Raw genomic sequence first — 9610 nt, 5'->3', positions numbered from 1 at the left:
TGAAAATGTATGAGATGACGTCACAGTAAGAGACCCAAGCTGCTTTAATTCAAGTAGGTTTGTACTAAAGGAGAGGAGTCAACTCTTCAGGTAGTCAGAAGAGAACTGATTACCAATCATGGTAATATAACACAATTTTAACCAAAATACACATAATTTTGAAACCCTCCCACAAACAAAACTTGCTTGTTGTGTTACCATGCTGAACTTTTTCAATCCTGCTCCCACTCAGAGGCCACCTACTTGAAGTATATGAATATGTCTTACACCCAGCTTCATGATAAGAAATAATCAAATCTTGCAAATTGGAAGTAAACCTGAAACAAATGAAAGAAAACGAAGCATTACCTACATTATCAAATCAAAAGTTCAAAACATTCATGTAAAAATAAATAAATATCTACTGCCTACTACCTACCTTAAAACTATAAAATTTCTATATCAACTCACCTTATTGTCAGCTCAATTGTCTGCATTTGTGATGCTTCAAAACACTACATGGATTTGCAAGAGATCCTTTCTCTAGTCTCTACAGCTGCATTGCAAATTGGAAGTAAACCTGAAACAGAAATGCAAGAAAACAAGGCATTGCATTAAAAAGGAATAAATATCTAATGCCTACTAGCTACCAAAACCCATCAATTAGTAAACCACTACACATAAAATTTGTATATTAACTCACCTCATTGTTAGCTCAATTGTCATGCGTTTGTGATGCTTCAAAACACTACATGGATTTGCAATTTTCTCTACAGCTGCATTGCAAATTGGAAGTAAACTGAAACAGAAATGAAAGAAAACAAGGCATTACATTATAAAATCAAAACTTCAAAACATTTTCACATAAAAATGAATAAATGTCTACTGCCTACTACCTACCATAAAACTATCTAAATTAATATATCACTACACATAAAATTTCTATATTAACTCACCTCATTGTTAGCTCAATTGGCTGCTTTCATAATGCTTCAAAACAGTACATGGAATTGCAAAAGATCCTTTCTCTAGTCTCTACAGCTACATTGGAAAGTTGGAAGTAAACCTGAAACAGAAATGAAAGAAAACAAGGCAAATAGTTATGCTTCAAAACAGTACATGGAATTGCAAAAGATCCTTTCTCTAGTCTCTACAGCTACATTGGAAAGTTGGAAGTAAACCTGAAACAGAAATGAAAGAAAACAAGGCAAATAGTTATGTACAGTGGTGAGTGAACACTGAACATCTACTCCAATACAAAATCCTCCCACTACTTTTGTCACCAACTTTATCAATTTTGAATTGGGATTGGGAACAAGCAGTGGGAGAATTTCACATTGGAGTAACTGTCTACATAACTAAAGGGTTGATGGGCATTACATTATTAAATAAAAGGTTCATAACATTCACATAATCATCCACCATCTACCATAAAACCATCTCTATTAGTAAATTATTACATGAAATTTCTGTATTCACTCACCTCATTGTTGGCTTAATTGTCTATCTGTGTTCATGATGCTTCAAAACACTCCATGGATTTGCAAAAGATCCTTCCTCTACAGCTACCTGAGAAATCTGAAGCATGCAATAAAATTCAGAAGATGAACCTGAAACTGAAATGAAAGAAAACAAAGTAATTACATCATCGAATCAAAAGTTCAAAAATTCACATAAAAATAAACAAAAATTTATTAATTGAACGACAGAAAAAGTGAATTGCACGACAGAAAAATCCCACGACGAAATCGTGTTTTTGAACGACAGGGATTTAACGACAGTTTTGGTCATTAAAACGAAAGCATTGAACGACAGACCTTGAAAGACTAGCATAGAAAATGCATGCCACAAAAAAGGGAATGCACGACGAACATGGGAAAGCCAAAGCCAGCAAAGCCCGACGAAATTATTTCAATTGCTCGATACCCCAAATTTTTGTCCTCTCGTTTGAATTAGTGTACATGAATGGAGCAGTATTTGTGAATAATGAATGGTACGCTTGTTTCAATAAGTGATATCTTCTACTTGCGTGAATTGTGTCCCTTTTTCGAGTGAGGTGGCCTGGTGGCCATCTCACTACCAATTTGGACGAAGTCATATCAATGGGCCGTTAACAATGTCCCCATTGTAGAAGATACCTGCACTTCTGAAGGTCAACTTTTCTTTGTTGCTTCCTTTTCAGCGAAAAAACCTATTTCAGACCGCATAGTAGCGAGGTATAAACGAAAGTATGGATCATGGAAAACATTCGACAAAATGAAAAATGAGATGTTCACTGTTCAGTGTCTGGGCTATTTCTGTAAAGGATGATGTACGACAGTCAAACTGCACTTGCCCGTTTTTCGCCAAGAACACGTTGTGCAAACATACATTGGGGATGTAAATACGACTTGATAAAGTATCTGTGCCAATAGAAGCCAAAAATGTGCCTCTAGGGCAGAAAAGAAAGAGGGGTAGGCCAAGCAAGGCTAAAAAGGCACTCCTCATCTAATCATTCATACCTACTTACTGTTCTTAGTTATGTACGTTGATATCTTTAATTCTTTAATAATTAATCGTTTTTAGAAATTTGATTTTGTGAATAAATTTGTCGCTATTATCATTATGTGGTCGTTCATTTCCTAAAGTTGTCGGGCATACACTGGCGTTCATTTGATTTTTTTGGCGTGCACTTCAATTTTTGTTGTCGTGCGATTTGTTGTCGTGCGATTGTTGAAAACTGTTTCCGTCGTTAAAAAAGTGGTTTTGGGACGTTAGCATCTGTCGTGCAAAACACTTTTTTCTGTCGTTCGAATGATTTAATCAGTCGTGCCAATTAATGGCACCCTTACTTATCTACTGTTTATAACTAGCTACCATAAAACAATCTCATTAGTAAATTATTTCTGTATTCACTCACCATATCCGTGTTCATGATGCTTCAAAACACTCCATGGATTTGCAGAAGGCCCTTTCTCTACAGCAGCATGAGAAATCTGAATCTTGCAATTCACAAGTAGGTACACCTGAAACAGAAATGAAAGGAAATAAAGCAAAGCATCACATTATATCAAAACATCTGGTTAGAAAATGAATAAAAATTACCTGATAGCTTCCCAAAAATTATTTCAATACATATTCACTTGACAACAATACATTCTTACACATCACTTCAAGCTGTTTAGAAAGTAAAATATCAGTATTTGATACTATAGCCATCACAAAACTAATTAAATAAATAAACCTTTACATAAGGAATTCTATATTTTTACTTACCCCATATTCAGCTCAATTGACTGCTATACTTCTTCATCAGAAGATCCAGTTGATATGCAATTCACCAGCTTGAAATGTTCAATGCCATAGGGGAAAAGAAGTGAAAACTTCATCATAGAGTGTATAGTAATGGTCTCTACTCTCTTTTCTTCTCAGCTGCATAAGAAATCTGAATCTGGAAAATCTTGCAAACCTGAAACCAAAAAAAATGTCTCATTAAGAAATCTATTTATAGATTGCCTACTAGCATAGGTGCTGAAAAGCTTCAAATAATAAGCCACTACATACAAATAAAATTTCCATATTTACTCACCTCATTGTCAGCACAATTGCCTCTGTCAAGATACTCCAAAATGCGTATACTTAATAGGGATCTGAAAAAAGTGCATCAGATAAACACGCATATAACAATACAAATGGACAAATAACAATTTGAAAAAATGTAAGCAATTCTAAGTATCAATTTCAAAATAGTTGTCACTAAACTGATCATCATAATTCATAAGTAAACAGAAAATTACTGCTGAAGAGTAAAAATATACAAATGCACACATACTTACTAAATTGAAATAAGTCATGGTCCAATTGGTCCATCACATCATAAATTAAAAATCTCCTCCCAGATCCATTTACAGACTTGAAATCAAGCTTCTTCAGGTAAAATGCCCAAAAATGGTTACAATGCCTAGCAAGTAGTCCAATGCTGCCTCAAAGCTGTTCAATGTAAGTATGCAAAAATCATTGGTAAGTATAACATAATGCTTACTGCCCTTTTTTCACACAATTGGCATTCTTTCAACAAAAATCTCAAATATATACATTAAAATGATACATAGCATTTTGAAAAAAAGAAGGATGAAAAAGTTTGAAAAATAATTGCAGTTCATTAAAACATTACTCATGAGAAAATCCCAAACTAAAAATTAAAACTATAACGTACTCACCATATTCATGACATTTCTTCTGGAGTCTGGATTCAAGTTCTCGCTTGCTCTCAGCTTCATGATCTCACACAAACAAGTTCTGAAACAATATCAAAAATTAGGCAATGTCAGTTAGTTTTGTAGGTGGTATGTGAGATTGCGGTAGACATAATAGAGTCCTTGTGTATATTTTGTGTAGGTATTCAGTTTGAACCTATCAGTATCTAGAACATTACTCCCCTGTATCAGACACATCTCACATTCTCCCTTCTATTTTTATACTCACATTTCTCCACTACTTTCCTTTACTCAGCTCTATTGGTAGAGGTGTGGTTGCTTTCTTTCCTCTTCTCTCAGGTGATCTGAATGGGCCACAAAGGTACAGACAGACTGAGAGATCTCACTCTTCAGTGGTAAAAGTATAGGTCTCCCATCTCCTGTTATCCTAGGTAACACATTCAAGTTAATGGATGCAAGCCTTCAAGAATCAACTAGAAGTAGGACAGTGTTTGACCAAAAATATTATCAAAATTAAAAATCACATCAAATTAATGAACAACGTTGTAAAAAACAATGATAGGATTGAAAAATTGAATAAAAATGTACTCACCAAATCTACAACACCAAGGTTCTTCAAATTCAAGTTCTTGCTTGCTTTTATTATGGATAAACAGAAAAACTCATGTCTGAACAAGTTCTGAATGCTGAAACAACATAAAAAATTATGAAATAGGTATAGGCTTGTGTATGTGTATCTGTAAAGTGCACATTTAATTCAATATAGGTAGTTGCAATAACATACTTTAGGAAGGAGTGTTGATATAACTTAGTAACACAGTCATTCTCATAGAGTTGAATGTGGGCAATACCACAGACATAGCGTCACATCAACACTTCCTCTTGAAATAAATCCTAATCTCAAATCAAATCTGCAGATAGGTAGGTATTCTAAAAATTGAAAATCGTGTATGCTAATAAACAAATTTAGAAAAAAAAATACTGAAAAGTTTGAAAAATTGTAGACTTAAACCAGTTATGTATAAAATTAAACACAAAATCGAATATACTCACCAAATCTATATCATTTGCTTCCAATTGAAATTCTGGTTTGTTTGCTCTCAGCTCATTTGATGAATAGGAAAAGTCACCTGTGAACATGTTCTGAAAAAACACCAACAATATCAAAAATTAGAATATTATAAAGGAAAGCAGGTATTCTACAAATTGAAAATCACATGCAGAACTGAGAATACAAGCAACAAAACTAAGTCTGAAAGCCATGCATGCTCAAATACAACGAATACACGTAAATATAAAAATATAGATCTAGCCAACAAATCAAATTCAATTTTGTAAATGCTTAAATGTAAAAAAAATATGTATAATATGAATCTACTTACCAAATCTATGACATGTGAGTCTAATTCTGAATATGAATCAAATTCCTGCATGCTTCAACTTGATTAATTTGTACCAGCAGCCAGCACAAAATGGGAGTTTTCCAAAGAATTCTGATTCTGAAACAAAAATTTAAAAATTCAATTTTTTAAGTAATCAAAGTAAAATAAATAAACTCTTTAGTAATAAGCACAAGATTGGTTAGGTCCAGTAATTAGACAATAAATACTACAAAAAATAAACTACATCATAGTTATGACTGTTATGAGGTAATAATTATCGGTATGGATAAATCAAATGAGTACTTAATACAAGAAAAAGCATAATATCGCCAATTGGCCAATCTATAAGGATAGGCTAAACAAAGAAACAACAAAACATCCAGTGATTTCAACAGAGCTAGATGAAATAAGAAATATAGGTACCTACTTTGAAGCAAATGAGTGTTGACTGCACTCTAGGTAAGGTTGAGTAATCTCATCACATCACTCCCCCTACAATAACCCCTGCTTGAAAAATAAAAGAATAGAATACACTCAACACTTCAACAGGGAATACTAGAGACAAGCAAAGAAGTTTGAGAGTTTCTAGTGCTGAGCAAGGATGTGCTGGAGACCAGCAGGAATGCCTGATGTGGTATAGATGTGGGTAACAGAATAATAGATTTTTGGGGGGCATGAGTTTGGTATAGGAAAACATTTTAAAAAGAAAACTGAAAATAGAAGGAAAATAAGTAAGTAGTTATAGGTGTTATAGGAACAAAACAATAGGAAGAGGAATAGTGAGTGGGTAAAATCCAGGAATGAAAAGATGAAGGAAACCTTGACCTAACCACATACATTTAACCTCACTAGTTTTCAAAGATCATGTATGCACTCATAATTCCATAACCTGAACCTTTTAAGCACAAACAGAAAAGGGTGATGATTTAGGTGGGTAGGTATAGAGACCTCAATGTACCAAAAGATTAATTTGGAATTTGGATAAAAAATGGAAAATAAAAAGCAAATATCTAACCCTAAAATCAGAAGATATCTAGAAGGGCATAATTCAAATCAGAAAATCAAAAACATTCTAAAAATATCTTGCAAGACATACTAAATTTGAAAAATAAATTTAAATAGAGGAAAAGAGTCATACCAATGACATATTGCAGATAAGACATACAGGCTTTCAACTTTACACCATGTCACACTCATGATAAATTAAGAATGTGTTGATTGCAAACTCAATAATCAAAAATATCAAATGTTTAAATCAATAAATCGCAAAAATTCAAAGTTCAAATTATACATACCTAATTGAAGCATACGTTTCCAAAATGCACTAAGTCCAAAAAAATATTGATGAGAAATTCATGGTACTTAGTACAATTTGGAAGCGTAGAAATGGCTCAAATTGACTGGTTTTTTGATATGTTGTACCCAACTTGATATGTTGTACCCAAGACCTTTGGGCACAACATATCAAAAAATCAGCCACTTTGGGCCAAAACTTTATGCTAGATGGCCTTGCAACCTCAGAATCATTGAAAATGGACTTAGTGCGTTTTGGAAACGTATGCTTCAATTGTTAAAAAAATAACATAGAAAAAAATATGTGAAAAAGACACTTGAGGGAGCAACAAAAATACCAGTACAATGAAACTCTAAACAAGTAAGCTATTGCAGATAATTTACCAAGTACATCGAGTGTACTTCATAAATCATCTTGTTGAGCCGCCATTTTGGTCTAGGCATGGAAAGAAATGCCAGTAGAGAAAATCTGAACACATCAATATGACACTGATGTTGTAGTGCACAGCTGAAATAAGTAGCAAGTAGCACAGAGCTGAAACTTTGAGTGCTAAGCACAAAGATGCATGCAGGGGACCAGCAAGGGAGTACAGAGCTACTTGAGTCAGACATGAAGTGGAAGAGTTCATTTGCCTAGGATCAGGCTTGGACCCACCCACCCACCCACCCACCCACCCACCGAGTTACTGAGAAAATCTTGGTGGGCCGCAGCATATTTGGGCCAATGAGGTAAAAACTGGGCCACTTGAAAAATTTCTGAATGAATTTTTATGCTCAGTGTCCTGCACTTTACAAAAATGGGAGAAAAAATTTGGCTGATTAATTGAGGAGCCCAAAATCAGGGGCACTAAAGTGGGATATCTCGGTACACCACGTGTTCTATGGGTCTGGCCCTGCCTAGGATGGTAGTGCTACTGCTTCTAATGTACAGCTAAGATACGAGTATTTTGGAGATCAGTAAAAGAGTGATAGTGCTACTAGTACTCAAGAAGATTGTGTTTGAATTGGAAATGTTGAGGGAATGAAATACAAAATAACATACATGAGAATCTTAAGGGATTGCAAGAGTTTCTTTAGCCTAGCAAGAGAATTTTGAAGACCAGCAAAGAATGGTTGATGCCGTTGATGCTCATAGAGCCCATGGAGATGCTGAAGTAACTGCAGTAAGGCAACTGTGTGCTGAAATTTTGGGTACCTAGCAGATGAGTGCTAATTACTGATGAGTTGATGTGTAGCTGTGGGGTACTGAGAACTTGATAGGAAGTAAGCATGCTGCCAGACAGGCAAGGGAATGCTGTCAGTTATAGAGCCCTGAAAAAGGGTGTTGAATGTTGGCAGGAAAGTTCCAAAGTTTTGTTTGCCTACTAGGGGATGGCCAATGCCAATGCTCATGAGGCTGTAGGGAGTGTCAAAGTCAGACTCCGATAGTACAGTGGGCTGAAATTTTGGGTGACTAGCATAGAATTGCTAGAGACCAAATGAGGAATGCTGAAGATCAGCAGGAGAGCATTGGGGACTTGGGGTCAAGTAAAGAAGTAGGTACTAAAGCCTGGGAACAATGGCATTGGCAATTTCATTGTAATGGTTTCAACATTGGTTAAAATTGTCAACTGTTAGTAATCTGTATCACCAAATGAAACCCAAACCAGTTGGTTGTTACAATCAGTTTTTATAAAACAATTATCCTTATCCCTTATAATCTGTTGTAGGAATGCATGAATGGTTACGCACACTTATATGAGCAGGGTGTGTGTGTGTCTGTGTGTGAGTCAACAGTATTGTGAACAGTTTTTGGCAATGTTGTTGTAACAGCTAGTGCCATCATTCCGGGCTTTAGTAGGTATACTAGTTTCACTGGAATCTATATTAGTAGAGGAGGAGTGTTGATGCTTCCACTGCTTCCAGTGTCCAGCTGAAGGATGTTGGACACCAGCTGGAAATCATTAGCAGCAAAGCTGATACAGTCCCACATGTGGAATGCATTATCATATCTAATAAGTACCTAAATCAAGTAAATGAAAAACAAACATGATAAATTCTCAATTACTTACCAAAAATTCACATAATTAGTCCATCTTCCGAGTTCAGAGCACAATGCTTAGAATCAAAACATTGATAATTTTCCATTTCCAACAACCATTGTAATATCAAAACATATGATTACGTTACGTTATCATCTTTAATGTCTGGTCAAAGCACAATTAAAATTCATACTGAATAAATTGACACTAGAAAAACAGCTTATATAGCAGCTGTTGTTAACTCTACAAGCACCAAACATAAACTACACTTCACACTAAAAGGTGCACCACTGACATCTACCACATTCATTGAATATTTCTTCAGGCCTGAACATTTCTAAAAATGGACAACGCCGTCAACTGTATAGGTAAATGGACTAATGATTCAAATCTGTGTTATAGAAGTCAAATTTCAGGCTTGTATGACTGGATCAAAAACCTGGACCGATGACCACGACCAGACCCAAAAATGCACACAAGACCGAGTGGACCGGACCAGACCTTGGACCTCTAAAAAAAATGTATGTAAATATTAACCAAACAGATGACTCTTTTCAGAAAAAATGACAGGGACTGACTGAGACCGAAGACCTTTTTAAAAAATCGGACCAATGACCGCGGTTTGGACCTCAGTTATGTCCAATTTTTCAAATTTATAATGCCATTTTAGATGCCTATTTCGAATAAATTTCCATTGTGATTTAATTTCTTTCAAAGTTTCGATGTTTTGAAACTTGAA

Source organism: Planococcus citri, chromosome 4 (assembly GCF_950023065.1).
Source record: "Planococcus citri chromosome 4, ihPlaCitr1.1, whole genome shotgun sequence".
NCBI lineage: Eukaryota > Metazoa > Arthropoda > Insecta > Hemiptera > Pseudococcidae > Planococcus > Planococcus citri.
The sequence above is the reverse complement of the archived record's forward strand: the minus strand, read 5'-3'. Positions refer to the sequence as shown.